This window comes from Ambystoma mexicanum, chromosome 13 (genome assembly GCF_040938575.1).
Source record: "Ambystoma mexicanum isolate Mex_15411 chromosome 13, UKY_AmexF1_1, whole genome shotgun sequence".
NCBI lineage: Eukaryota > Metazoa > Chordata > Amphibia > Caudata > Ambystomatidae > Ambystoma > Ambystoma mexicanum.
The window spans coordinates 357,618,700-357,644,786 of record NC_090938.1 but is presented as its reverse complement, the minus strand read 5'-3'; the positions used below and the strand labels follow the sequence as shown (position 1 = coordinate 357,644,786).

Sequence of the window (26,087 nt, the reverse complement as noted above, 5' to 3'; positions counted from 1 at the left end):
CGGGGAAGAGAAGCCAGAGTTGCACCATCTACAGAGAACCTTTTATGACGGGATAAATCCTCATAATTGAAGTCTTCCACAGAAGGAGTGAAATAGAGTTCGAGAGGAAGGCCTAATGTTTTCAGGCAAAGACTGACAAAAACCTTGCAATGTCGCATGTAGCTGCTTTGGTGAAAAGACTGTTCAAGTTCACAATGCAACGGAGGGGTGTTCCCCATCTCCATACAATCATCTCTTTGATAATGTAAACGTGCCAGGCGTGTTGAAAGACAAAGACAGACACAACCGCACATACCAGTTGAAGAAAGACAGCCAGCAAACACATTTGTATAGAGGTAAGCAAGCCTCAATTAGAGATGTGAGTCCCTCCGTTTCTGCGGGAGTCCACAAGTTTAATAAAAAATGAACACATATCTTTCATGTTCTAATGATTACCAATCTTTCTGATTAGCTCTGCATAGCTCCAATGGCTATGTGTGTGTGTGTGTGTATGTGCCCGTGTGTGTAGGGGAAGGGGTCGGTAGATGTGTTCACGCAGAGCAAGTTGCATACATCGCCAACAGCCATTCTCTCCTGCTCCTGTGCATCCAGTTCGGAAGCGAACCCACCCAATTGTTCTATATGTCTGCTACCCTGACCGCATTCACACATCATTGGCTATTAGTATGCAGCTTGTGGGCGCTGTCAATGGGATATAAGCACCATTCCCTATGTCTGCAATAGCTAGACCAGATTCTGAGGTATGAGGAGCAGGGGTCCAGGCACTTCGCCTGACAAACGCCGGGCTTAGCCCTGCCGGGCCTAGCCCTGAGGGGCCTAACTGGGCATGGCCCTGTGTAAGGTAGGGTGAGCAGGGGACCACTTGCAACTAACCTTCGGCACCAATCAGGCATGGAGAGGTCTGTGCAAATGCCCAGCCCTTTAGCAATCTCGATCTGCAAAACCTTCAACTCCTAATTCTCATGGCTCCCAGAAGCCCTAGCCCATATGCAAATGAGGCGAGTTCCTATCAGCATCCTTGTTCTGCTTGATTTTATCAAAGTGACTGCCTGATTAGTGAAAGGGTATTTATTCTCAGAGGTTTGCTTCAAAGGCGATAATGCAGTAAATAGACAACATTAATCTTTGTAAGTTGATATTGTCTCCTGGATCCTACTCCAGTAACCCTTTTTCTACCTTTACAAATGTCTTCCGTAAGTGGTGCTCAGCAGAAAATGGAGTATAATAACAGTTGACATTTTTTATTTTCTGTTCTATTTTCAAAAACCCTCCGTAGCTGTATTTAAAGCGCAAACACCCCATAAATAACTTGCAATGAGTATTCCATGTCTAAAAGGCAGAGGAGCTGTCATACAACATTAACTGACAATCAAGGAAACCTTGAGGTGAACCAAAAAATGTCCAGAACATGTATTGGTTCAATAATTCAGTTTTGAGGTGAATTAGTAAAAAGTTCCAAAGTTGCTCCAGGTGAGGCTTGAACTCACAACCTCGGCATTGCTCACTGCATGTACTGCTGTATAAGTACCGCGCGCTAACCGATTGCGCCACTGGAGCTGCTGTGTTTTGGTTTTCGACATGAAACTACACCCACAAACACACACACAAGTGTACAAACGCACCCACAAGCTCTGGCATTGTCTTTTTAGCTGACACCAAATTATGGGTGCCTTGTAGTGCCCATATTGTGCCACTGGAGCTTACCTTTTAGCCTGATATACACTTTGCCACTGATGTTCAGCCAATGGTGCAGTCAAATGTCCCTTCTACATTTTTGTCATGCTGCAGGCAGTGCCACTGGAGCCAGCATGATGCTCTTCCTCATATTCAACACGTGTCAATTGAAACACCTCCCAATGTCATCTTGGCGATGCCTATAAACACCCCAGGACTTTGATGAATTTTTCTCAACAGCAAGTGAGGCAGTTTTCCTGCAAACGGCTGGATGTACCTCAACAAGGAACGCATTGTGGTTCTATTTTGAAGATGTTTGTGTTATTACCTGTAAAGACTTGAATGCCTAACATAATCCCTGTAGACGAGGTGGCCGAGTGGTTAAGGCGATGGACTGCTAATCTGCTGTACACGCGTGGGTTCGAATCCCACCTTCGTCGATTTTAACTTTTGAAATCTTTTTTAAACATCTGCATTGCTCTAAGCACCATTGCCATTGGCTTTCAAAGAACATACAGACAAAAGTGAAAATATGCATGTTAGTTGATTAAGAAGGACACAAACAAGGTTGTCGTGTTACTGGCAGGAATGCAATCTGCTGTGCTTGACTACCCTTTGAGCCAGAATCCGGATAGAAATTTAAAAAAGCAAAGGTAATATCCATATTGTCTCTCTGCTGCCATGTACATGTTTTTTTCAACTTTCACGCATCACATCTCCTCATTAGTCACCCTAAAATTGTGCGGAATACGCACAAATTAGCTGCTCCTCAAAAAATCGGCCAGAAAAAAACAGGTCAAATCACAATCATATACATACATTCTCACACACCCTTCAAATATGTCTACCCAGTAAACATCATGTTGTGTGCTCGTTGTGTTGCTGTTATGCGTCATAACCTGAGGGGCTCTGTAGCTCAGTGGCAGAGCACTGGTCTTGTAAACCAGGGGTCGTGAGTTCGATCCTCATCAGGGCCTCCAAATGGTAATTTTCTTGAACATTGTTGAATAGGAACTGATATTGCACATTGTACCTGTGCAACCTTTTACCAATGGATTCGGGCCTATAACAAAGCCACAAGCGCAAGGTGTCTGAATAGTCTGTGGGGAAGGTCGGCTTTCTGGACCTAATTTCTTCAAGAAAAAGACCTTGATAATCTTGTGATGACAGATGCAGATGATCACGGTGAAGCCCTTACTCTATTGAACAGTACAGCGGTTCTGGGTTGCACGCCTTTCTCTATTTTCAGGGACGTTGATGTGGCAAAATTTAATTGGAAAAGGGTTATTGCCATCACTCACCATTTAAATTCAATGACATCACAGGAAGCAGCAGCATCTGAACTTTGATCTTGGCTGGAAACGTTGAATGATGCCAAACACTGGGAAACTGGAGCTTGCGTTATGCTGGTTTTACTACCAATGGTGTGCCATACGGAAGCTCAAGCACCTTCCTCTGGATTAGTGTTGTGAACCCTCCAGGAGCTCTTGTTATATTTTTCTGAACTTCAACTTGATGTGTTTATCTATCAATGGCCGGGTAAGGAAGAACGAGTCAACGATCTTGTTTCTACTATGACAAACATGATCTATTTTTCACTGACTTTGCACCACCATTGTTTTATCTCTTCTTTAAGCATGGGACTCGAGCACCGTTCCCAAACAGACGAGGTGGCCGAGTGGTTAAGGCGATGGACTGCTAATCCATTGTGCTCTGCACGCGTGGGTTCGCATCCCACCTTCGTCGTATTCTTTCTTTATAGTCTGCATTTAAACATAGACCAAAGTCTTTCAACCTCCCTGTGAAAGACAGGAATGAGTACAGATATGGAAATAGAGATGTAAAAATAAGTTCATTGGTGCAGGCGGAGAATGAAATTAGTCAAAGACTTTCCTCGTAGGTTTCCATTCTTTACTATTATAGGAGCCAAAATCAGCGCAGTTAGTAAATTCCCAAGCTTACATCCCAAATTCTTTTTTCTTTTAGTTGTCTGCCTTTTACATGTTCCTTTTGCCATCATTCTGACCTGCTATCTAAACTCATGAACCTGTTCAGCATCCTACTCAATACATACATACCCATAAAAGTACATACTCAAACGCATACCGACAATGTATCACCAACATAAGCACACACGCTTTCGCAAATCAGATGTATGATGACGTACTGAACACATGCAGAGATATACAGCCATTTTTACACAACCAGAAATTCATATGCCTGGAGATCTACCTAGGTATAACCCATGGTTTCTTTGCACTTTCTGTTGTTGGCTGTGAGCAAGCAGCAGGTGGCCTTGTAGCTCAGAGGCAGAGCACTGGTCTCGTAAACCAGGGGTCATGAGTTCAAACCTCATCAGGGCCTCGGGCGGATTATTTTCAAAAAGCACGGGGAAGAGAAGCCAGAGTTGCACCATCTACAGAGAACCTTTTATGACGGGATAAATCCTCATAATTGAAGTCTTCCACAGAAGGAGTGAAATAGAGTTCGAGAGGAAGGCCTAATGTTTTCAGGCAAAGACTGACAAAAACCTTGCAATGTCGCATGTAGCTGCTTTGGTGAAAAGACTGTTCAAGTTCACAATGCAACGGAGGGGTGTTCCCCATCTCCATACAATCATCTCTTTGATAATGTAAACGTGCCAGGCGTGTTGAAAGACAAAGACAGACACAACCGCACATACCAGTTGAAGAAAGACAGCCAGCAAACACATTTGTATAGAGGTAAGCAAGCCTCAATTAGAGATGTGAGTCCCTCCGTTTCTGCGGGAGTCCACAAGTTTAATAAAAAATGAACACATATCTTTCATGTTCTAATGATTACCAATCTTTCTGATTAGCTCTGCATAGCTCCAATGGCTATGTGTGTGTGTGTGTGTATGTGCCCGTGTGTGTAGGGGAAGGGGTCGGTAGATGTGTTCACGCAGAGCAAGTTGCATACATCGCCAACAGCCATTCTCTCCTGCTCCTGTGCATCCAGTTCGGAAGCGAACCCACCCAATTGTTCTATATGTCTGCTACCCTGACCGCATTCACACATCATTGGCTATTAGTATGCAGCTTGTGGGCGCTGTCAATGGGATATAAGCACCATTCCCTATGTCTGCAATAGCTAGACCAGATTCTGAGGTATGAGGAGCAGGGGTCCAGGCACTTCGCCTGACAAACGCCGGGCTTAGCCCTGCCGGGCCTAGCCCTGAGGGGCCTAACTGGGCATGGCCCTGTGTAAGGTAGGGTGAGCAGGGGACCACTTGCAACTAACCTTCGGCACCAATCAGGCATGGAGAGGTCTGTGCAAATGCCCAGCCCTTTAGCAATCTCGATCTGCAAAACCTTCAACTCCTAATTCTCATGGCTCCCAGAAGCCCTAGCCCATATGCAAATGAGGCGAGTTCCTATCAGCATCCTTGTTCTGCTTGATTTTATCAAAGTGACTGCCTGATTAGTGAAAGGGTATTTATTCTCAGAGGTTTGCTTCAAAGGCGATAATGCAGTAAATAGACAACATTAATCTTTGTAAGTTGATATTGTCTCCTGGATCCTACTCCAGTAACCCTTTTTCTACCTTTACAAATGTCTTCCGTAAGTGGTGCTCAGCAGAAAATGGAGTATAATAACAGTTGACATTTTTTATTTTCTGTTCTATTTTCAAAAACCCTCCGTAGCTGTATTTAAAGCGCAAACACCCCATAAATAACTTGCAATGAGTATTCCATGTCTAAAAGGCAGAGGAGCTGTCATACAACATTAACTGACAATCAAGGAAACCTTGAGGTGAACCAAAAAATGTCCAGAACATGTATTGGTTCAATAATTCAGTTTTGAGGTGAATTAGTAAAAAGTTCCAAAGTTGCTCCAGGTGAGGCTTGAACTCACAACCTCGGCATTGCTCACTGCATGTACTGCTGTATAAGTACCGCGCGCTAACCGATTGCGCCACTGGAGCTGCTGTGTTTTGGTTTTCGACATGAAACTACACCCACAAACACACACACAAGTGTACAAACGCACCCACAAGCTCTGGCATTGTCTTTTTAGCTGACACCAAATTATGGGTGCCTTGTAGTGCCCATATTGTGCCACTGGAGCTTACCTTTTAGCCTGATATACACTTTGCCACTGATGTTCAGCCAATGGTGCAGTCAAATGTCCCTTCTACATTTTTGTCATGCTGCAGGCAGTGCCACTGGAGCCAGCATGATGCTCTTCCTCATATTCAACACGTGTCAATTGAAACACCTCCCAATGTCATCTTGGCGATGCCTATAAACACCCCAGGACTTTGATGAATTTTTCTCAACAGCAAGTGAGGCAGTTTTCCTGCAAACGGCTGGATGTACCTCAACAAGGAACGCATTGTGGTTCTATTTTGAAGATGTTTGTGTTATTACCTGTAAAGACTTGAATGCCTAACATAATCCCTGTAGACGAGGTGGCCGAGTGGTTAAGGCGATGGACTGCTAATCTGCTGTACACGCGTGGGTTCGAATCCCACCTTCGTCGATTTTAACTTTTGAAATCTTTTTTAAACATCTGCATTGCTCTAAGCACCATTGCCATTGGCTTTCAAAGAACATACAGACAAAAGTGAAAATATGCATGTTAGTTGATTAAGAAGGACACAAACAAGGTTGTCGTGTTACTGGCAGGAATGCAATCTGCTGTGCTTGACTACCCTTTGAGCCAGAATCCGGATAGAAATTTAAAAAAGCAAAGGTAATATCCATATTGTCTCTCTGCTGCCATGTACATGTTTTTTTCAACTTTCACGCATCACATCTCCTCATTAGTCACCCTAAAATTGCGCGGAATACGCACAAATTAGCTGCTCCTCAAAAAATCGGCCAGAAAAAAACAGGTCAAATCACAATCATATACATACATTCTCACACACCCTTCAAATATGTCTACCCAGTAAACATCATGTTGTGTGCTCGTTGTGTTGCTGTTATGCGTCATAACCTGAGGGGCTCTGTAGCTCAGTGGCAGAGCACTGGTCTTGTGAACCAGGGGTCGTGAGTTCGATCCTCATCAGGGCCTCCAAATGGTAATTTTCTTGAACATTGTTGAATAGGAACTGATATTGCACATTGTACCTGTGCAACCTTTTACCAATGGATTCGGGCCTATAACAAAGCCACAAGCGCAAGGTGTCTGAATAGTCTGTGGGGAAGGTCGGCTTTCTGGACCTAATTTCTTCAAGAAAAAGACCTTGATAATCTTGTGATGACAGATGCAGATGATCACGGTGAAGCCCTTACTCTATTGAACAGTACAGCGGTTCTGGGTTGCACGCCTTTCTCTATTTTCAGGGACGTTGATGTGGCAAAATTTAATTGGAAAAGGGTTATTGCCATCACTCACTATTTAAATTCAATGACATCACAGGAAGCAGCAGCATCTGAACTTTGATCTTGGCTGGAAACGTTGAATGATGCCAAACACTGGGAAACTGGAGCTTGCGTTATGCTGGTTTTACTACTAATGGTGTGCCATACGGAAGCTCAAGCACCTTCCTCTGGATTAGTGTTGTGAACCCTCCAGGAGCTCTTGTTATATTTTTCTGAACTTCAACTTGATGTGTTTATCTATCAATGGCCGGGTAAGGAAGAACGAGTCAACGATCTTGTTTCTACTATGACAAACATGATCTATTTTTCACTGACTTTGAACCACCATTGTTTTATCTCTTCTTTAAGCATGGGACTCGAGCACCGTTCCCAAACAGACGAGGTGGCCGAGTGGTTAAGGCGATGGACTGCTAATCCATTGTGCTCTGCACGCGTGGGTTCGAATCCCACCTTCGTCGTATTCTTTCTTTATAGTCTGCATTTAAACATAGACCAAAGTCTTTCAACCTCCCTGTGAAAGACAGGAATGAGTACAGATATGGAAATAGAGATCTAAAAATAAGTTCATTGGTGCAGGCGGAGAATGAAATTAGTCAAAGACTTTCCTCGTAGGTTTCCATTCTTTACTATTATAGGAGCCAAAATCAGCGCAGTTAGTAAATTCCCAAGCTTACATCCCAAATTCTTTTTTCTTTTAGTTGTCTGCCTTTTACATGTTCCTTTTGCCATCATTCTGACCTGCTATCTAAACTCATGAACCTGTTCAGCATCCTACTCAATACATACATACCCATAAAAGTACATACTCAAACGCATACCGACAATGTATCACCAACATAAGCACACACGCTTTCGCAAATCAGATGTATGATGACGTACTGAACACATGCAGAGATATACAGCCATTTTTACACAACCAGAAATTCATATGCCTGGAGATCTACCTAGGTATAACCCATGGTTTCTTTGCACTTTCTGTTGTTGGCTGTGAGCAAGCAATAGGTGGCCTTGTAGCTCAGAGGCAGAGCACTGGTCTCGTAAACCAGGGGTCATGAGTTCAAACCTCATCAGGGCCTCGGGCGGATTATTTTCAAAAAGCACGGGGAAGAGAAGCCAGAGTTGCACCATCTACAGAGAACCTTTTATGACGGGATAAATCCTCATAATTGAAGTCTTCCACAGAAGGAGTGAAATAGAGTTCGAGAGGAAGGCCTAATGTTTTCAGGCAAAGACTGACAAAAACCTTGCAATGTCGCATGTAGCTGCTTTGGTGAAAAGACTGTTCAAGTTCACAATGCAACGGAGGGGTGTTCCCCATCTCCATACAATCATCTCTTTGATAATGTAAACGTGCCAGGCGTGTTGAAAGACAAAGACAGACACAACCGCACATACCAGTTGAAGAAAGACAGCCAGCAAACACATTTGTATAGAGGTAAGCAAGCCTCAATTAGAGATGTGAGTCCCTCCGTTTCTGCGGGAGTCCACAAGTTTAATAAAAAATGAACACATATCTTTCATGTTCTAATGATTACCAATCTTTCTGATTAGCTCTGCATAGCTCCAATGGCTATGTGTGTGTGTGTGTGTATGTGCCCGTGTGTGTAGGGGAAGGGGTCGGTAGATGTGTTCACGCAGAGCAAGTTGCATACATCGCCAACAGCCATTCTCTCCTGCTCCTGTGCATCCAGTTCGGAAGCGAACCCACCCAATTGTTCTATATGTCTGCTACCCTGACCGCATTCACACATCATTGGCTATTAGTATGCAGCTTGTGGGCGCTGTCAATGGGATATAAGCACCATTCCCTATGTCTGCAATAGCTAGACCAGATTCTGAGGTATGAGGAGCAGGGGTCCAGGCACTTCGCCTGACAAACGCCGGGCTTAGCCCTGCCGGGCCTAGCCCTGAGGGGCCTAACTGGGCATGGCCCTGTGTAAGGTAGGGTGAGCAGGGGACCACTTGCAACTAACCTTCGGCACCAATCAGGCATGGAGAGGTCTGTGCAAATGCCCAGCCCTTTAGCAATCTCGATCTGCAAAACCTTCAACTCCTAATTCTCATGGCTCCCAGAAGCCCTAGCCCATATGCAAATGAGGCGAGTTCCTATCAGCATCCTTGTTCTGCTTGATTTTATCAAAGTGACTGCCTGATTAGTGAAAGGGTATTTATTCTCAGAGGTTTGCTTCAAAGGCGATAATGCAGTAAATAGACAACATTAATCTTTGTAAGTTGATATTGTCTCCTGGATCCTACTCCAGTAACCCTTTTTCTACCTTTACAAATGTCTTCCGTAAGTGGTGCTCAGCAGAAAATGGAGTATAATAACAGTTGACATTTTTTATTTTCTGTTCTATTTTCAAAAACCCTCCGTAGCTGTATTTAAAGCGCAAACACCCCATAAATAACTTGCAATGAGTATTCCATGTCTAAAAGGCAGAGGAGCTGTCATACAACATTAACTGACAATCAAGGAAACCTTGAGGTGAACCAAAAAATGTCCAGAACATTTATTGGTTCAATAATTCAGTTTTGAGGTGAATTAGTAAAAAGTTCCAAAGTTGCTCCAGGTGAGGCTTGAACTCACAACCTCGGCATTGCTCACTGCATGTATTGCTGTATAAGTACCGCGCGCTAACCGATTGCGCCACTGGAGCTGCTGTGTTCTGGTTTTCGACATGAAACTACACCCACAAACACACACACAAGTGTACAAAAGCACCCACAAGCTCTGGCATTGTCTTTTTAGCTGACACCAAATTATGGGTGCCTTGTAGTGCCCATATTGTGCCACTGGAGCTTACCTTTTAGCCTGATATACACTTTGCCACTGATGTTCAGCCAATGGTGCAGTCAAATGTCCCTTCTACATTTTTGTCATGCTGCAGGCAGTGCCACTGGAGCCAGCATGATGCTCTTCCTCATATTCAACACGTGTCAATTGAAACACCTCCCAATGTCATCTTGGCGATGCCTATAAACACCCCAGGACTTTGATGAATTTTTCTCAACAGCAAGTGAGGCAGTTTTCCTGCAAACGGCTGGATGTACCTCAACAAGGAACGCATTGTGGTTCTATTTTGAAGATGTTTGTGTTATTACCTGTAAAGACTTGAATGCCTAACATAATCCCTGTAGACGAGGTGGCCGAGTGGTTAAGGCGATGGACTGCTAATCTGCTGTACACGCGTGGGTTCGAATCCCACCTTCGTCGATTTTAACTTTTGAAATCTTTTTTAAACATCTGCATTGCTCTAAGCACCATTGCCATTGGCTTTCAAAGAACATACAGACAAAAGTGAAAATATGCATGTTAGTTGATTAAGAAGGACACAAACAAGGTTGTCGTGTTACTGGCAGGAATGCAATCTGCTGTGCTTGACTACCCTTTGAGCCAGAATCCGGATAGAAATTTAAAAAAGCAAAGGTAATATCCATATTGTCTCTCTGCTGCCATGTACATGTTTTTTTCAACTTTCACGCATCACATCTCCTCATTAGTCACCCTAAAATTGCGCGGAATACGCACAAATTAGCTGCTCCTCAAAAAATCGGCCAGAAAAAAACAGGTCAAATCACAATCATATACATACATTCTCACACACCCTTCAAATATGTCTACCCAGTAAACATCATGTTGTGTGCTCGTTGTGTTGCTGTTATGCGTCATAACCTGAGGGGCTCTGTAGCTCAGTGGCAGAGCACTGGTCTTGTGAACCAGGGGTCGTGAGTTCGATCCTCATCAGGGCCTCCAAATGGTAATTTTCTTGAACATTGTTGAATAGGAACTGATATTGCACATTGTACCTGTGCAACCTTTTACCAATGGATTCGGGCCTATAACAAAGCCACAAGCGCAAGGTGCCTGAATAGTCTGTGGGGAAGGTCGGCTTTCTGGACCTAATTTCTTCAAGAAAAAGACCTTGATAATCTTGTGATGACAGATGCAGATGATCACGGTGAAGCCCTTACTCTATTGAACAGTACAGCGGTTCTGGGTTGCACGCCTTTCTCTATTTTCAGGGACGTTGATGTGGCAAAATTTAATTGGAAAAGGGTTATTGCCATCACTCACTATTTAAATTCAATGACATCACAGGAAGCAGCAGCATCTGAACTTTGATCTTGGCTGGAAACGTTGAATGATGCCAAACACTGGGAAACTGGAGCTTGCGTTATGCTGGTTTTACTACTAATGGTGTGCCATACGGAAGCTCAAGCACCTTCCTCTGGATTAGTGTTGTGAACCCTCCAGGAGCTCTTGTTATATTTTTCTGAACTTCAACTTGATGTGTTTATCTATCAATGGCCGGGTAAGGAAGAACGAGTCAACGATCTTGTTTCTACTATGACAAACATGATCTATTTTTCACTGACTTTGAACCACCATTGTTTTATCTCTTCTTTAAGCATGGGACTCGAGCACCGTTCCCAAACAGACGAGGTGGCCGAGTGGTTAAGGCGATGGACTGCTAATCCATTGTGCTCTGCACGCGTGGGTTCGAATCCCACCTTCGTCGTATTCTTTCTTTATAGTCTGCATTTAAACATAGACCAAAGTCTTTCAACCTCCCTGTGAAAGACAGGAATGAGTACAGATATGGAAATAGAGATCTAAAAATAAGTTCATTGGTGCAGGCGGAGAATGAAATTAGTCAAAGACTTTCCTCGTAGGTTTCCATTCTTTACTATTATAGGAGCCAAAATCAGCGCAGTTAGTAAATTCCCAAGCTTACATCCCAAATTCTTTTTTCTTTTAGTTGTCTGCCTTTTACATGTTCCTTTTGCCATCATTCTGACCTGCTATCTAAACTCATGAACCTGTTCAGCATCCTACTCAATACATACATACCCATAAAAGTACATACTCAAACGCATACCGACAATGTATCACCAACATAAGCACACACGCTTTCGCAAATCAGATGTATGATGACGTACTGAACACATGCAGAGATATACAGCCATTTTTACACAACCAGAAATTCATATGCCTGGAGATCTACCTAGGTATAACCCATGGTTTCTTTGCACTTTCTGTTGTTGGCTGTGAGCAAGCAATAGGTGGCCTTGTAGCTCAGAGGCAGAGCACTGGTCTCGTAAACCAGGGGTCATGAGTTCAAACCTCATCAGGGCCTCGGGCGGATTATTTTCAAAAAGCACGGGGAAGAGAAGCCAGAGTTGCACCATCTACAGAGAACCTTTTATGACGGGATAAATCCTCATAATTGAAGTCTTCCACAGAAGGAGTGAAATAGAGTTCGAGAGGAAGGCCTAATGTTTTCAGGCAAAGACTGACAAAAACCTTGCAATGTCGCATGTAGCTGCTTTGGTGAAAAGACTGTTCAAGTTCACAATGCAACGGAGGGGTGTTCCCCATCTCCATACAATCATCTCTTTGATAATGTAAACGTGCCAGGCGTGTTGAAAGACAAAGACAGACACAACCGCACATACCAGTTGAAGAAAGACAGCCAGCAAACACATTTGTATAGAGGTAAGCAAGCCTCAATTAGAGATGTGAGTCCCTCCGTTTCTGCGGGAGTCCACAAGTTTAATAAAAAATGAACACATATCTTTCATGTTCTAATGATTACCAATCTTTCTGATTAGCTCTGCATAGCTCCAATGGCTATGTGTGTGTGTGTGTGTATGTGCCCGTGTGTGTAGGGGAAGGGGTCGGTAGATGTGTTCACGCAGAGCAAGTTGCATACATCGCCAACAGCCATTCTCTCCTGCTCCTGTGCATCCAGTTCGGAAGCGAACCCACCCAATTGTTCTATATGTCTGCTACCCTGACCGCATTCACACATCATTGGCTATTAGTATGCAGCTTGTGGGCGCTGTCAATGGGATATAAGCACCATTCCCTATGTCTGCAATAGCTAGACCAGATTCTGAGGTATGAGGAGCAGGGGTCCAGGCACTTCGCCTGACAAACGCCGGGCTTAGCCCTGCCGGGCCTAGCCCTGAGGGGCCTAACTGGGCATGGCCCTGTGTAAGGTAGGGTGAGCAGGGGACCACTTGCAACTAACCTTCGGCACCAATCAGGCATGGAGAGGTCTGTGCAAATGCCCAGCCCTTTAGCAATCTCGATCTGCAAAACCTTCAACTCCTAATTCTCATGGCTCCCAGAAGCCCTAGCCCATATGCAAATGAGGCGAGTTCCTATCAGCATCCTTGTTCTGCTTGATTTTATCAAAGTGACTGCCTGATTAGTGAAAGGGTATTTATTCTCAGAGGTTTGCTTCAAAGGCGATAATGCAGTAAATAGACAACATTAATCTTTGTAAGTTGATATTGTCTCCTGGATCCTACTCCAGTAACCCTTTTTCTACCTTTACAAATGTCTTCCGTAAGTGGTGCTCAGCAGAAAATGGAGTATAATAACAGTTGACATTTTTTATTTTCTGTTCTATTTTCAAAAACCCTCCGTAGCTGTATTTAAAGCGCAAACACCCCATAAATAACTTGCAATGAGTATTCCATGTCTAAAAGGCAGAGGAGCTGTCATACAACATTAACTGACAATCAAGGAAACCTTGAGGTGAACCAAAAAATGTCCAGAACATTTATTGGTTCAATAATTCAGTTTTGAGGTGAATTAGTAAAAAGTTCCAAAGTTGCTCCAGGTGAGGCTTGAACTCACAACCTCGGCATTGCTCACTGCATGTATTGCTGTATAAGTACCGCGCGCTAACCGATTGCGCCACTGGAGCTGCTGTGTTCTGGTTTTCGACATGAAACTACACCCACAAACACACACACAAGTGTACAAAAGCACCCACAAGCTCTGGCATTGTCTTTTTAGCTGACACCAAATTATGGGTGCCTTGTAGTGCCCATATTGTGCCACTGGAGCTTACCTTTTAGCCTGATATACACTTTGCCACTGATGTTCAGCCAATGGTGCAGTCAAATGTCCCTTCTACATTTTTGTCATGCTGCAGGCAGTGCCACTGGAGCCAGCATGATGCTCTTCCTCATATTCAACACGTGTCAATTGAAACACCTCCCAATGTCATCTTGGCGATGCCTATAAACACCCCAGGACTTTGATGAATTTTTCTCAACAGCAAGTGAGGCAGTTTTCCTGCAAACGGCTGGATGTACCTCAACAAGGAACGCATTGTGGTTCTATTTTGAAGATGTTTGTGTTATTACCTGTAAAGACTTGAATGCCTAACATAATCCCTGTAGACGAGGTGGCCGAGTGGTTAAGGCGATGGACTGCTAATCTGCTATACACGCGTGGGTTCGAATCCCACCTTCGTCGATTTTAACTTTTGAAATCTTTTTTAAACATCTGCATTGCTCTAAGCACCATTGCCATTGGCTTTCAAAGAACATACAGACAAAAGTGAAAATATGCATGTTAGTTGATTAAGAAGGACACAAACAAGGTTGTCGTGTTACTGGCAGGAATGCAATCTGCTGTGCTTGACTACCCTTTGAGCCAGAATCCGGATAGAAATTTAAAAAAGCAAAGGTAATATCCATATTGTCTCTCTGCTGCCATGTACATGTTTTTTTCAACTTTCACGCATCACATCTCCTCATTAGTCACCCTAAAATTGTGCGGAATACGCACAAATTAGCTGCTCCTCAAAAAATCGGCCAGAAAAAAACAGGTCAAATCACAATCATATACATACATTCTCGCACACCCTTCAAATATGTCTACCCAGTAAACATCATGTTGTGTGCTCGTTGTGTTGCTGTTATGCGTCATAACCTGAGGGGCTCTGTAGCTCAGTGGCAGAGCACTGGTCTTGTAAACCAGGGGTCGTGAGTTCGATCCTCATCAGGGCCTCCAAATGGTAATTTTCTTGAACATTGTTGAATAGGAACTGATATTGCACATTGTACCTGTGCAACCTTTTACCAATGGATTCGGGCCTATAACAAAGCCACAAGCGCAAGGTGTCTGAATAGTCTGTGGGGAAGGTCGGCTTTCTGGACCTAATTTCTTCAAGAAAAAGACCTTGATAATCTTGTGATGACAGATGCAGATGATCACGGTGAAGCCCTTACTCTATTGAACAGTACAGCGGTTCTGGGTTGCACGCCTTTCTCTATTTTCAGGGACGTTGATGTGGCAAAATTTAATTGGAAAAGGGTTATTGCCATCACTCACTATTTAAATTCAATGACATCACAGGAAGCAGCAGCATCTGAACTTTGATCTTGGCTGGAAACGTTGAATGATGCCAAACACTGGGAAACTGGAGCTTGCGTTATGCTGGTTTTACTACTAATGGTGTGCCATACGGAAGCTCAAGCACCTTCCTCTGGATTAGTGTTGTGAACCCTCCAGGAGCTCTTGTTATATTTTTCTGAACTTCAACTTGATGTGTTTATCTATCAATGGCCGGGTAAGGAAGAACGAGTCAACGATCTTGTTTCTACTATGACAAACATGATCTATTTTTCACTGACTTTGAACCACCATTGTTTTATCTCTTCTTTAAGCATGGGACTCGAGCACCGTTCCCAAACAGACGAGGTGGCTGAGTGGTTAAGGCGATGGACTGCTAATCCATTGTGCTCTGCACGCGTGGGTTCGAATCCCACCTTCGTCGTATTCTTTCTTTATAGTCTGCATTTAAACATAGACCAAAGTCTTTCAACCTCCCTGTGAAAGACAGGAATGAGTACAGATATGGAAATAGAGATGTAAAAATAAGTTCATTGGTGCAGGCGGAGAATGAAATTAGTCAAAGACTTTCCTCGTAGGTTTCCATTCTTTACTATTATAGGAGCCAAAATCAGCGCAGTTAGTAAATTCCCAAGCTTACATCCCAAATTCTTTTTTCTTTTAGTTGTCTGCCTTTTACATGTTCCTTTTGCCATCATTCTGACCTGCTATCTAAACTCATGAACCTGTTCAGCATCCTACTCAATACATACATACCCATAAAAGTACATACTCAAACGCATACCGACAATGTATCACCAACATAAGCACACACGCTTTCGCAAATCAGATGTATGATGACGTACTGAACACATGCAGAGATATACAGCCATTTTTACACAACCAGAAATTCATATGCCTGGAGATCTACCTAGGTATAACCCATGGTTTCTTTGCACTTTCTGTTGTTGGCTGTGAGCAAGCAGCAGGTGGCCTTGTAGCTCAGAGGCAGAGCACTGGTCTCGTAAACCAGGGGTCATGAGTTCAAACCTCATCAGGGCCTCGGGCGGATTATTTTCAAAAAGCACGGGGAAGAGAAGCCAGAGTTGCACCATCTACAGAGAACCTTTTATGACGGGATGCATCCTCATAATTGAAGTCTTCCACAGAAGAAGTGAAATAGAGTTCGAGAGGAAGGCCTAATGTTTTCAGGCAAAGACTGACAAAAACCTTGCAATGTCGCATGTAGCTGCTTTGGTGAAAAGACTGTTCAAGTTCACAATGCAACGGAGGGGTGTTCCCCATCTCCATACAATCATCTCTTTGATAATGTAAACGTGCCAGGCGTGTTGAAAGACAAAGACAGACACAACCGCACATACCAGTTGAAGAAAGACAGCCAGCAAACACATTTGTATAGAGGTAAGCAAGCCTCAATTAGAGATGTGAGTCCCTCCGTTTCTGCGGGAGTCCACAAGTTTAATAAAAAATTAACACATATCTTTCATGTTCTAATGATTACCAATCTTTCTGATTAGCTCTGCATAGCTCCAATGGCTATGTGTGTGTGTGTGTGTATGTGCCCGTGTGTGTAGGGGAAGGGGTCGGTAGATGTGTTCACGCAGAGCAAGTTGCATACATCGCCAACAGCCATTCTCTCCTGCTCCTGTGCATCCAGTTCGGAAGCGAACCCACCCAATTGTTCTATATGTCTGCTACCCTGACCGCATTCACACATCATTGGCTATTAGTATGCAGCTTGTGGGCGCTGTCAATGGGATATAAGCACCATTCCCTATGTCTGCAATAGCTAGACCAGATTCTGAGGTATGAGGAGCAGGGGTCCAGGCACTTCGCCTGACAAACGCCGGGCTTAGCCCTGCCGGGCCTAGCCCTGAGGGGCCTAACTGGGCATGGCCCTGTGTAAGGTAGGGTGAGCAGGGGACCACTTGCAACTAACCTTCGGCACCAATCAGGCATGGAGAGGTCTGTGCAAATGCCCAGCCCTTTAGCAATCTCGATCTGCAAAACCTTCAACTCCTAATTCTCATGGCTCCCAGAAGCCCTAGCCCATATGCAAATGAGGCGAGTTCCTATCAGCATCCTTGTTCTGCTTGATTTTATCAAAGTGACTGCCTGATTAGTGAAAGGGTATTTATTCTCAGAGGTTTGCTTCAAAGGCGATAATGCAGTAAATAGACAACATTAATCTTTGTAAGTTGATATTGTCTCCTGGATCCTACTCCAGTAACCCTTTTTCTACCTTTACAAATGTCTTCCGTAAGTGGTGCTCAGCAGAAAATGGAGTATAATAACAGTTGACATTTTTTATTTTCTGTTCTATTTTCAAAAACCCTCCGTAGCTGTATTTAAAGCGCAAACACCCCATAAATAACTTGCAATGAGTATTCCATGTCTAAAAGGCAGAGGAGCTGTCATACAACATTAACTGACAATCAAGGAAACCTTGAGGTGAACCAAAAAATGTCCAGAACATTTATTGGTTCAATAATTCAGTTTTGAGGTGAATTAGTAAAAAGTTCCAAAGTTGCTCCAGGTGAGGCTTGAACTCACAACCTCGGCATTGCTCACTGCATGTACTGCTGTATAAGTACCGCGTGCTAACCGATTGCGCCACTGGAGCTGCTGTGTTTTGGTTTTCGACATGAAACTACACCCACAAACACACACACAAGTGTACAAAAGCACCCACAAGCTCTGGCATTGTCTTTTTAGCTGACACCAAATTATGGGTGCCTTGTAGTGCCCATATTGTGCCACTGGAGCTTACCTTTTAGCCTGATATACACTTTGCCACTGATGTTCAGCCAATGGTGCAGTCAAATGTCCCTTCTACATTTTTGTCATGCTGCAGGCAGTGCCACTGGAGCCAGCATGATGCTCTTCCTCATATTCAACACGTGTCAATTGAAACACCTCCCAATGTCATCTTGGCGATGCCTATAAACACCCCAGGACTTTGATGAATTTTTCTCAACAGCAAGTGAGGCAGTTTTCCTGCAAACGGCTGGATGTACCTCAACAAGGAACGCATTGTGGTTCTATTTTGAAGATGTTTGTGTTATTACCTGTAAAGACTTGAATGCCTAACATAATCCCTGTAGACGAGGTGGCCGAGTGGTTAAGGCGATGGACTGCTAATCTGCTGTACACGCGTGGGTTCGAATCCCACCTTCGTCGATTTTAACTTTTGAAATCTTTTTTAAACATCTGCATTGCTCTAAGCACCATTGCCATTGGCTTTCAAAGAACATACAGACAAAAGTGAAAATATGCATGTTAGTTGATTAAGAAGGACACAAACAAGGTTGTCGTGTTACTGGCAGGAATGCAATCTGCTGTGCTTGACTACCCTTTGAGCCAGAATCCGGATAGAAATTTAAAAAAGCAAAGGTAATATCCATATTGTCTCTCTGCTGCCATGTACATGTTTTTTTCAACTTTCACGCATCACATCTCCTCATTAGTCACCCTAAAATTGTGCGGAATACGCACAAATTAGCTGCTCCTCAAAAAATCGGCCAGAAAAAAACAGGTCAAATCACAATCATATACATACATTCTCACACACCCTTCAAATATGTCTACCCAGTAAACATCATGTTGTGTGCTCGTTGTGTTGCTGTTATGCGTCATACCCTGAGGGGCTCTGTAGCTCAGTGGCAGAGCACTGGTCTTGTAAACCAGGGGTCGTGAGTTCGATCCTCATCAGGGCCTCCAAATGGTAATTTTCTTGAACATTGTTGAATAGGAACTGATATTGCACATTGTACCTGTGCAACCTTTTACCAATGGATTCGGGCCTATAACAAAGCCACAAGCGCAAGGTGTCTGAATAGTCTGTGGGGAAGGTCGGCTTTCTGGACCTAATTTCTTCAAGAAAAAGACCTTGATAATCTTGTGATGACAGATGCAGATGATCACGGTGAAGCCCTTACTCTATTGAACAGTACAGCGGTTCTGGGTTGCACGCCTTTCTCTATTTTCAGGGACGTTGATGTGGCAAAATTTAATTGGAAAAGGGTTATTGCCATCACTCACCATTTAAATTCAATGACATCACAGGAAGCAGCAGCATCTGAACTTTGATCTTGGCTGGAAACGTTGAATGATGCCAAACACTGGGAAACTGGAGCTTGCGTTATGCTGGTTTTACTACTAATGGTGTGCCATACGGAAGCTCAAGCACCTTCCTCTGGATTAGTGTTGTGAACCCTCCAGGAGCTCTTGTTATATTTTTCTGAACTTCAACTTGATGTGTTTATCTATCAATGGCCGGGTAAGGAAGAACGAGTCAACGATCTTGTTTCTACTATGACAAACATGATCTATTTTTCACTGACTTTGCACCACCATTGTTTTATCTCTTCTTTAAGCATGGGACTCGAGCACCGTTCCCAAACAGACGAGGTGGCCGAGTGGTTAAGGCGATGGACTGCTAATCCATTGTGCTCTGCACGCGTGGGTTCGAATCCCACCTTCGTCGTATTCTTTCTTTATAGTCTGCATTTAAACATAGACCAAAGTCTTTCAACCTCCCTGTGAAAGACAGGAATGAGTACAGATATGGAAATAGAGATGTAAAAATAAGTTCATTGGTGCAGGCGGAGAATGAAATTAGTCAAAGACTTTCCTCGTAGGTTTCCATTCTTTACTATTATAGGAGCCAAAATCAGCGCAGTTAGTAAATTCCCAAGCTTACATCCCAAATTCTTTTTTCTTTTAGTTGTCTGCCTTTTACATGTTCCTTTTGCCATCATTCTGACCTGCTATCTAAACTCATGAACCTGTTCAGCATCCTACTCAATACATACATACCCGTAAAAGTACATACTCAAACGCATACCGACAATGTATCACCAACATAAGCACACACGCTTTCGCAAATCAGATGTATGATGACGTACTGAACACATGCAGAGATATACAGCCATTTTTACACAACCAGAAATTCATATGCCTGGAGATCTACCTAGGTATAACCCATGGTTTCTTTGCACTTTCTGTTGTTGGCTGTGAGCAAGCAGCAGGTGGCCTTGTAGCTCAGAGGCAGAGCACTGGTCTCGTAAACCAGGGGTCATGAGTTCAAACCTCATCAGGGCCTCGGGCGGATTATTTTCAAAAAGCACGGGGAAGAGAAGCCAGAGTTGCACCATCTACAGAGAACCTTTTATGACGGGATAAATCCACATAATTGAAGTCTTCCACAGAAGGAGTGAAATAGAGTTCGAGAGGAAGGCCTAATGTTTTCAGGCAAAGACTGACAAAAACCTTGCAATGTCGCATGTAGCTGCTTTGGTGAAAAGACTGTTCAAGTTCACAATGCAACGGAGGGGTGTTCCCCATCTCCATACAATCATCTCTTTGATAATGTAAACGTGCCAGGCGTGTTGAAAGACAAAGACAGACACAACCGCACATACCAGTTGAAGAAAGACAGCCAGCAAACACATTTGTATAGAGGTAAGCAAGCCTCAATTAGAGATGTGAGTCCCTCCGTTTCTGCGGGAGTCCACAAGTTTAATAAAAAATGAACACATATCTTTCATGTTCTAATGATTACCAATCTTTCTGATTAGCTCTGCATAGCTCCAATGGCTATGTGTGTGTGTGTGTGTATGTGCCCGTGTGTGTAGGGGAAGGGGTCGGTAGATGTGTTCACGCAGAGCAAGTTGCATACATCGCCAACAGCCATTCTCTCCTGCTCCTGTGCATCCAGTTCGGAAGCGAACCCACCCAATTGTTCTATATGTCTGCTACCCTGACCGCATTCACACATCATTGGCTATTAGTATGCAGCTTGTGGGCGCTGTCAATGGGATATAAGCACCATTCCCCATGTCTGCAATAGCTAGACCAGATTCTGAGGTATGAGGAGCAGGGGTCCAGGCACTTCGCCTGACAAACGCCGGGCTTAGCCCTGCCGGGCCTAGCCCTGAGGGGCCTAACTGGGCATGGCCCTGTGTAAGGTAGGGTGAGCAGGGGACCACTTGCAACTAACCTTCGGCACCAATCAGGCATGGAGAGGTCTGTGCAAATGCCCAGCCCTTTAGCAATCTCGATCTGCAAAACCTTCAACTCCTAATTCTCATGGCTCCCAGAAGCCCTAGCCCATATGCAAATGAGGCGAGTTCCTATCAGCATCCTTGTTCTGCTTGATTTTATCAAAGTGACTGCCTGATTAGTGAAAGGGTATTTATTCTCAGAGGTTTGCTTCAAAGGCGATAATGCAGTAAATAGACAACATTAATCTTTGTAAGTTGATATTGTCTCCTGGATCCTACTCCAGTAACCCTTTTTCTACCTTTACAAATGTCTTCCGTAAGTGGTGCTCAGCAGAAAATGGAGTATAATAACAGTTGACATTTTTTATTTTCTGTTCTATTTTCAAAAACCCTCCGTAGCTGTATTTAAAGCGCAAACACCCCATAAATAACTTGCAATGAGTATTCCATGTCTAAAAGGCAGAGGAGCTGTCATACAACATTAACTGACAATCAAGGAAACCTTGAGGTGAACCAAAAAATGTCCAGAACATTTATTGGTTCAATAATTCAGTTTTGAGGTGAATTAGTAAAAAGTTCCAAAGTTGCTCCAGGTGAGGCTTGAACTCACAACCTCGGCATTGCTCACTGCATGTACTGCTGTATAAGTACCGCGCGCTAACCGATTGCGCCACTGGAGCTGCTGTGTTTTGGTTTTCGACATGAAACTACACCCACAAACACACACACAAGTGTACAAAAGCACCCACAAGCTCTGGCATTGTCTTTTTAGCTGACACCAAATTATGGGTGCCTTGTAGTGCCCATATTGTGCCACTGGAGCTTACCTTTTAGCCTGATATACACTTTGCCACTGATGTTCAGCCAATGGTGCAGTCAAATGTCCCTTCTACATTTTTGTCATGCTGCAGGCAGTGCCACTGGAGCCAGCATGATGCTCTTCCTCATATTCAACACGTGTCAATTGAAACACCTCCCAATGTCATCTTGGCGATGCCTATAAACACCCCAGGACTTTGATGAATTTTTCTCAACAGCAAGTGAGGCAGTTTTCCTGCAAACGGCTGGATGTACCTCAACAAGGAACGCATTGTGGTTCTATTTTGAAGATGTTTGTGTTATTACCTGTAAAGACTTGAATGCCTAACATAATCCCTGTAGACGAGGTGGCCGAGTGGTTAAGGCGATGGACTGCTAATCTGCTGTACACGCGTGGGTTCGAATCCCACCTTCGTCGATTTTAACTTTTGAAATCTTTTTTAAACATCTACATTGCTCTAAGCACCATTGCCATTGGCTTTCAAAGAACATACAGACAAAAGTGAAAATATGCATGTTAGTTGATTAAGAAGGACACAAACAAGGTTGTCGTGTTACTGGCAGGAATGCAATCTGCTGTTCTTGACTACCCTTTGAGCCAGAATCCGGATAGAAATTTAAAAAAGCAAAGGTAATATCCATATTGTCTCTCTGCTGCCATGTACATGTTTTTTTCAACTTTCACGCATCACATCTCCTCATTAGTCACCCTAAAATTGCGCGGAATACGCACAAATTAGCTGCTCCTCAAAAAATCGGCCAGAAAAAAACAGGTCAAATCACAATCATATACATACATTCTCACACACCCTTCAAATATGTCTACCCAGTAAACATCATGTTGTGTGCTCGTTGTGTTGCTGTTATGCGTCATCACCTGAGGGGCTCTGTAGCTCAGTGGCAGAGCACTGGTCTTGTGAACCAGGGGTCGTGAGTTCGATCCTCATCAGGGCCTCCAAATGGTAATTTTCTTGAACATTGTTGAATAGGAACTGATATTGCACATTGTACCTGTGCAACCTTTTACCAATGGATTCGGGCCTATAACAAAGCCACAAGCGCAAGGTGTCTGAATAGTCTGTGGGGAAGGTCGGCTTTCTGGACCTAATTTCTTCAAGAAAAAGACCTTGATAATCTTGTGATGACAGATGCAGATGATCACGGTGAAGCCCTTACTCTATTGAACAGTACAGCGGTTCTGGGTTGCACGCCTTTCTCTATTTTCAGGGACGTTGATGTGGCAAAATTTAATTGGAAAAGGGTTATTGCCATCACTCACTATTTAAATTCAATGACATCACAGGAAGCAGCAGCATCTGAACTTTGATCTTGGCTGGAAACGTTGAATGATGCCAAACACTGGGAAACTGGAGCTTGCGTTATGCTGGTTTTACTACTAATGGTGTGCCATACGGAAGCTCAAGCACCTTCCTCTGGATTAGTGTTGTGAACCCTCCAGGAGCTCTTGTTATATTTTTCTGAACTTCAACTTGATGTGTTTATCTATCAATGGCCGGGTAAGGAAGAACGAGTCAACGATCTTGTTTCTACTATGACAAACATGATCTATTTTTCACTGACTTTGCACCACCATTGTTTTATCTCTTCTTTAAGCATGGGACTCGAGCACCGTTCCCAAACAGACGAGGTGGCCGAGTGGTTAAGGCGATGGACTGCTAATCCATTGTGCTCTGCACGCGTGGGTTCGAATCCCACCTTCGTCGTATTCTTTCTTTATAGTCTGCATTTAAACATAGACCAAAGTCTTTCAACCTCCCTGTGAAAGACAGGAATGAGTACAGATATGGAAATAGAGATGTAAAAATAAGTTCATTGGTGCAGGCGGAGAATGAAATTAGTCAAAGACTTTCCTCGTAGGTTTCCATTCTTTACTATTATAGGAGCCAAAATCAGCACAGTTAGTAAATTCCCAAGCTTACATCCCAAATTCTTTTTTCTTTTAGTTGTCTGCCTTTTACATGTTCCTTTTGCCATCATTCTGACCTGCTATCTAAACTCATGAACCTGTTCAGCATCCTACTCAATACATACATACCCATAAAAGTACATACTCAAACGCATACCGACAATGTATCACCAACATAAGCACACACGCTTTCGCAAATCAGATGTATGATGACGTACTGAACACATGCAGAGATATACAGCCATTTTTACACAACCAGAAATTCATATGCCTGGAGATCTACCTAGGTATAACCCATGGTTTCTTTGCACTTTCTGTTGTTGGCTGTGAGCAAGCAGCAGGTGGCCTTGTAGCTCAGAGGCAGAGCACTGGTCTCGTAAACCAGGGGTCATGAGTTCAAACCTCATCAGGCCCTCGGGCGGATTATTTTCAAAAAGCACGGGGAAGAGAAGCCAGAGTTGCACCATCTACAGAGAACCTTTTATGACGGGATAAATCCTCATAATTGAAGTCTTCCACAGAAGGAGTGAAATAGAGTTCGAGAGGAAGGCCTAATGTTTTCAGGCAAAGACTGACAAAAACCTTGCAATGTCGCATGTAGCTGCTTTGGTGAAAAGACTGTTCAAGTTCACAATGCAACGGAGGGGTGTTCCCCATCTCCATACAATCATCTCTTTGATAATGTAAACGTGCCAGGCGTGTTGAAAGACAAAGACAGACACAACCGCACATACCAGTTGAAGAAAGACAGCCAGCAAACACATTTGTATAGAGGTAAGCAAGCCTCAATTAGAGATGTGAGTCCCTCCGTTTCTGCGGGAGTCCACAAGTTTAATAAAAAATTAACACATATCTTTCATGTTCTAATGATTACCAATCTTTCTGATTAGCTCTGCATAGCTCCAATGGCTATGTGTGTGTGTGTGTGTATGTGCCCGTGTGTGTAGGGGAAGGGGTCGGTAGATGTGTTCACGCAGAGCAAGTTGCATACATCGCCAACAGCCATTCTCTCCTGCTCCTGTGCATCCAGTTCGGAAGCGAACCCACCCAATTGTTCTATATGTCTGCTACCCTGACCGCATTCACACATCATTGGCTATTAGTATGCAGCTTGTGGGCGCTGTCAATGGGATATAAGCACCATTCCCTATGTCTGCAATAGCTAGACCAGATTCTGAGGTATGAGGAGCAGGGGTCCAGGCACTTCGCCTGACAAACGCCGGGCTTAGCCCTGCCGGGCCTAGCCCTGAGGGGCCTAACTGGGCATGGCCCTGTGTAAGGTAGGGTGAGCAGGGGACCACTTGCAACTAACCTTCGGCACCAATCAGGCATGGAGAGGTCTGTGCAAATGCCCAGCCCTTTAGCAATCTCGATCTGCAAAACCTTCAACTCCTAATTCTCATGGCTCCCAGAAGCCCTAGCCCATATGCAAATGAGGCGAGTTCCTATCAGCATCCTTGTTCTGCTTGATTTTATCAAAGTGACTGCCTGATTAGTGAAAGGGTATTTATTCTCAGAGGTTTGCTTCAAAGGCGATAATGCAGTAAATAGACAACATTAATCTTTGTAAGTTGATATTGTCTCCTGGATCCTACTCCAGTAACCCTTTTTCTACCTTTACAAATGTCTTCCGTAAGTGGTGCTCAGCAGAAAATGGAGTATAATAACAGTTGACATTTTTTATTTTCTGTTCTATTTTCAAAAACCCTCCGTAGCTGTATTTAAAGCGCAAACACCCCATAAATAACTTGCAATGAGTATTCCATGTCTAAAAGGCAGAGGAGCTGTCATACAACATTAACTGACAATCAAGGAAACCTTGAGGTGAACCAAAAAATGTCCAGAACATTTATTGGTTCAATAATTCAGTTTTGAGGTGAATTAGTAAAAAGTTCCAAAGTTGCTCCAGGTGAGGCTTGAACTCACAACCTCCGCATTGCTCACTGCATGTACTGCTGTATAAGTACCGCGCGCTAACCGATTGCGCCACTGGAGCTGCTGTGTTCTGGTTTTCGACATGAAACTACACCCACAAACACACACACAAGTGTACAAAAGCACCCACAAGCTCTGGCATTGTCTTTTTAGCTGACACCAAATTATGGGTGCCTTGTAGTGCCCATATTGTGCCACTGGAGCTTACCTTTTAGCCTG

At 43.7% G+C, this 26,087-nt stretch overlaps 31 non-coding genes across 31 annotated transcripts; 24 read left to right on the top strand and 7 right to left on the bottom strand.

The window, feature by feature from the left end:
- Nucleotides 1-1,462: 1,462 nt before the first annotated feature.
- TRNAI-UAU (transfer RNA isoleucine (anticodon UAU)) lies at nucleotides 1,463-1,557 on the bottom strand. The gene is made up of 2 exons: nucleotides 1,520-1,557; nucleotides 1,463-1,498 (listed from the first exon to the last, which is right to left on the bottom strand). It is a non-coding gene; the product is annotated as a tRNA-Ile (tRNA).
- Nucleotides 1,558-2,037: 480 nt separating this feature from the next.
- Nucleotides 2,038-2,114, top strand: TRNAS-GCU (transfer RNA serine (anticodon GCU)). The gene has a single exon. It is a non-coding gene; the product is annotated as a tRNA-Ser (tRNA).
- Nucleotides 2,115-2,579: 465 nt separating this feature from the next.
- Nucleotides 2,580-2,651, top strand: TRNAT-UGU (transfer RNA threonine (anticodon UGU)). Its single transcript has one exon. It is a non-coding gene; the product is annotated as a tRNA-Thr (tRNA).
- Nucleotides 2,652-3,338: 687 nt separating this feature from the next.
- On the top strand, nucleotides 3,339-3,420 carry TRNAS-GCU (transfer RNA serine (anticodon GCU)). The gene has a single exon. It is a non-coding gene; the product is annotated as a tRNA-Ser (tRNA).
- Nucleotides 3,421-3,966: 546 nt separating this feature from the next.
- On the top strand, nucleotides 3,967-4,038 carry TRNAT-CGU (transfer RNA threonine (anticodon CGU)). Its single transcript has one exon. It is a non-coding gene; the product is annotated as a tRNA-Thr (tRNA).
- A 1,486-nt stretch (nucleotides 4,039-5,524) lies between these two features.
- TRNAI-UAU (transfer RNA isoleucine (anticodon UAU)) lies at nucleotides 5,525-5,619 on the bottom strand. Its single transcript has 2 exons — nucleotides 5,582-5,619; nucleotides 5,525-5,560 (listed from the first exon to the last, which is right to left on the bottom strand). It is a non-coding gene; the product is annotated as a tRNA-Ile (tRNA).
- A 480-nt stretch (nucleotides 5,620-6,099) lies between these two features.
- TRNAS-GCU (transfer RNA serine (anticodon GCU)) lies at nucleotides 6,100-6,176 on the top strand. Its single transcript has one exon. It is a non-coding gene; the product is annotated as a tRNA-Ser (tRNA).
- Nucleotides 6,177-6,641: 465 nt separating this feature from the next.
- Nucleotides 6,642-6,713, top strand: TRNAT-UGU (transfer RNA threonine (anticodon UGU)). The gene has a single exon. It is a non-coding gene; the product is annotated as a tRNA-Thr (tRNA).
- Nucleotides 6,714-7,400: 687 nt separating this feature from the next.
- Nucleotides 7,401-7,482, top strand: TRNAS-GCU (transfer RNA serine (anticodon GCU)). The gene has a single exon. It is a non-coding gene; the product is annotated as a tRNA-Ser (tRNA).
- A 546-nt stretch (nucleotides 7,483-8,028) lies between these two features.
- TRNAT-CGU (transfer RNA threonine (anticodon CGU)) lies at nucleotides 8,029-8,100 on the top strand. Its single transcript has one exon. It is a non-coding gene; the product is annotated as a tRNA-Thr (tRNA).
- A 1,486-nt stretch (nucleotides 8,101-9,586) lies between these two features.
- On the bottom strand, nucleotides 9,587-9,681 carry TRNAI-UAU (transfer RNA isoleucine (anticodon UAU)). The gene is made up of 2 exons: nucleotides 9,644-9,681; nucleotides 9,587-9,622 (listed from the first exon to the last, which is right to left on the bottom strand). It is a non-coding gene; the product is annotated as a tRNA-Ile (tRNA).
- Nucleotides 9,682-10,161: 480 nt separating this feature from the next.
- TRNAS-GCU (transfer RNA serine (anticodon GCU)) lies at nucleotides 10,162-10,238 on the top strand. The gene has a single exon. It is a non-coding gene; the product is annotated as a tRNA-Ser (tRNA).
- Nucleotides 10,239-10,703: 465 nt separating this feature from the next.
- On the top strand, nucleotides 10,704-10,775 carry TRNAT-UGU (transfer RNA threonine (anticodon UGU)). Its single transcript has one exon. It is a non-coding gene; the product is annotated as a tRNA-Thr (tRNA).
- A 687-nt stretch (nucleotides 10,776-11,462) lies between these two features.
- On the top strand, nucleotides 11,463-11,544 carry TRNAS-GCU (transfer RNA serine (anticodon GCU)). The gene has a single exon. It is a non-coding gene; the product is annotated as a tRNA-Ser (tRNA).
- Nucleotides 11,545-12,090: 546 nt separating this feature from the next.
- On the top strand, nucleotides 12,091-12,162 carry TRNAT-CGU (transfer RNA threonine (anticodon CGU)). The gene has a single exon. It is a non-coding gene; the product is annotated as a tRNA-Thr (tRNA).
- A 1,486-nt stretch (nucleotides 12,163-13,648) lies between these two features.
- Nucleotides 13,649-13,743, bottom strand: TRNAI-UAU (transfer RNA isoleucine (anticodon UAU)). The gene is made up of 2 exons: nucleotides 13,706-13,743; nucleotides 13,649-13,684 (listed from the first exon to the last, which is right to left on the bottom strand). It is a non-coding gene; the product is annotated as a tRNA-Ile (tRNA).
- A 480-nt stretch (nucleotides 13,744-14,223) lies between these two features.
- Nucleotides 14,224-14,300, top strand: TRNAS-GCU (transfer RNA serine (anticodon GCU)). Its single transcript has one exon. It is a non-coding gene; the product is annotated as a tRNA-Ser (tRNA).
- A 465-nt stretch (nucleotides 14,301-14,765) lies between these two features.
- TRNAT-UGU (transfer RNA threonine (anticodon UGU)) lies at nucleotides 14,766-14,837 on the top strand. Its single transcript has one exon. It is a non-coding gene; the product is annotated as a tRNA-Thr (tRNA).
- Nucleotides 14,838-15,524: 687 nt separating this feature from the next.
- TRNAS-GCU (transfer RNA serine (anticodon GCU)) lies at nucleotides 15,525-15,606 on the top strand. The gene has a single exon. It is a non-coding gene; the product is annotated as a tRNA-Ser (tRNA).
- Nucleotides 15,607-16,152: 546 nt separating this feature from the next.
- TRNAT-CGU (transfer RNA threonine (anticodon CGU)) lies at nucleotides 16,153-16,224 on the top strand. Its single transcript has one exon. It is a non-coding gene; the product is annotated as a tRNA-Thr (tRNA).
- Nucleotides 16,225-17,710: 1,486 nt separating this feature from the next.
- On the bottom strand, nucleotides 17,711-17,805 carry TRNAI-UAU (transfer RNA isoleucine (anticodon UAU)). The gene is made up of 2 exons: nucleotides 17,768-17,805; nucleotides 17,711-17,746 (listed from the first exon to the last, which is right to left on the bottom strand). It is a non-coding gene; the product is annotated as a tRNA-Ile (tRNA).
- Nucleotides 17,806-18,285: 480 nt separating this feature from the next.
- TRNAS-GCU (transfer RNA serine (anticodon GCU)) lies at nucleotides 18,286-18,362 on the top strand. Its single transcript has one exon. It is a non-coding gene; the product is annotated as a tRNA-Ser (tRNA).
- Nucleotides 18,363-18,827: 465 nt separating this feature from the next.
- Nucleotides 18,828-18,899, top strand: TRNAT-UGU (transfer RNA threonine (anticodon UGU)). Its single transcript has one exon. It is a non-coding gene; the product is annotated as a tRNA-Thr (tRNA).
- A 687-nt stretch (nucleotides 18,900-19,586) lies between these two features.
- TRNAS-GCU (transfer RNA serine (anticodon GCU)) lies at nucleotides 19,587-19,668 on the top strand. The gene has a single exon. It is a non-coding gene; the product is annotated as a tRNA-Ser (tRNA).
- A 546-nt stretch (nucleotides 19,669-20,214) lies between these two features.
- TRNAT-CGU (transfer RNA threonine (anticodon CGU)) lies at nucleotides 20,215-20,286 on the top strand. Its single transcript has one exon. It is a non-coding gene; the product is annotated as a tRNA-Thr (tRNA).
- Nucleotides 20,287-21,772: 1,486 nt separating this feature from the next.
- On the bottom strand, nucleotides 21,773-21,867 carry TRNAI-UAU (transfer RNA isoleucine (anticodon UAU)). The gene is made up of 2 exons: nucleotides 21,830-21,867; nucleotides 21,773-21,808 (listed from the first exon to the last, which is right to left on the bottom strand). It is a non-coding gene; the product is annotated as a tRNA-Ile (tRNA).
- A 480-nt stretch (nucleotides 21,868-22,347) lies between these two features.
- Nucleotides 22,348-22,424, top strand: TRNAS-GCU (transfer RNA serine (anticodon GCU)). Its single transcript has one exon. It is a non-coding gene; the product is annotated as a tRNA-Ser (tRNA).
- A 465-nt stretch (nucleotides 22,425-22,889) lies between these two features.
- Nucleotides 22,890-22,961, top strand: TRNAT-UGU (transfer RNA threonine (anticodon UGU)). Its single transcript has one exon. It is a non-coding gene; the product is annotated as a tRNA-Thr (tRNA).
- A 687-nt stretch (nucleotides 22,962-23,648) lies between these two features.
- Nucleotides 23,649-23,730, top strand: TRNAS-GCU (transfer RNA serine (anticodon GCU)). The gene has a single exon. It is a non-coding gene; the product is annotated as a tRNA-Ser (tRNA).
- Nucleotides 23,731-24,276: 546 nt separating this feature from the next.
- Nucleotides 24,277-24,348, top strand: TRNAT-CGU (transfer RNA threonine (anticodon CGU)). Its single transcript has one exon. It is a non-coding gene; the product is annotated as a tRNA-Thr (tRNA).
- Nucleotides 24,349-25,834: 1,486 nt separating this feature from the next.
- Nucleotides 25,835-25,929, bottom strand: TRNAI-UAU (transfer RNA isoleucine (anticodon UAU)). The gene is made up of 2 exons: nucleotides 25,892-25,929; nucleotides 25,835-25,870 (listed from the first exon to the last, which is right to left on the bottom strand). It is a non-coding gene; the product is annotated as a tRNA-Ile (tRNA).
- Between the last annotated feature and the right edge of the window lie 158 nt (nucleotides 25,930-26,087).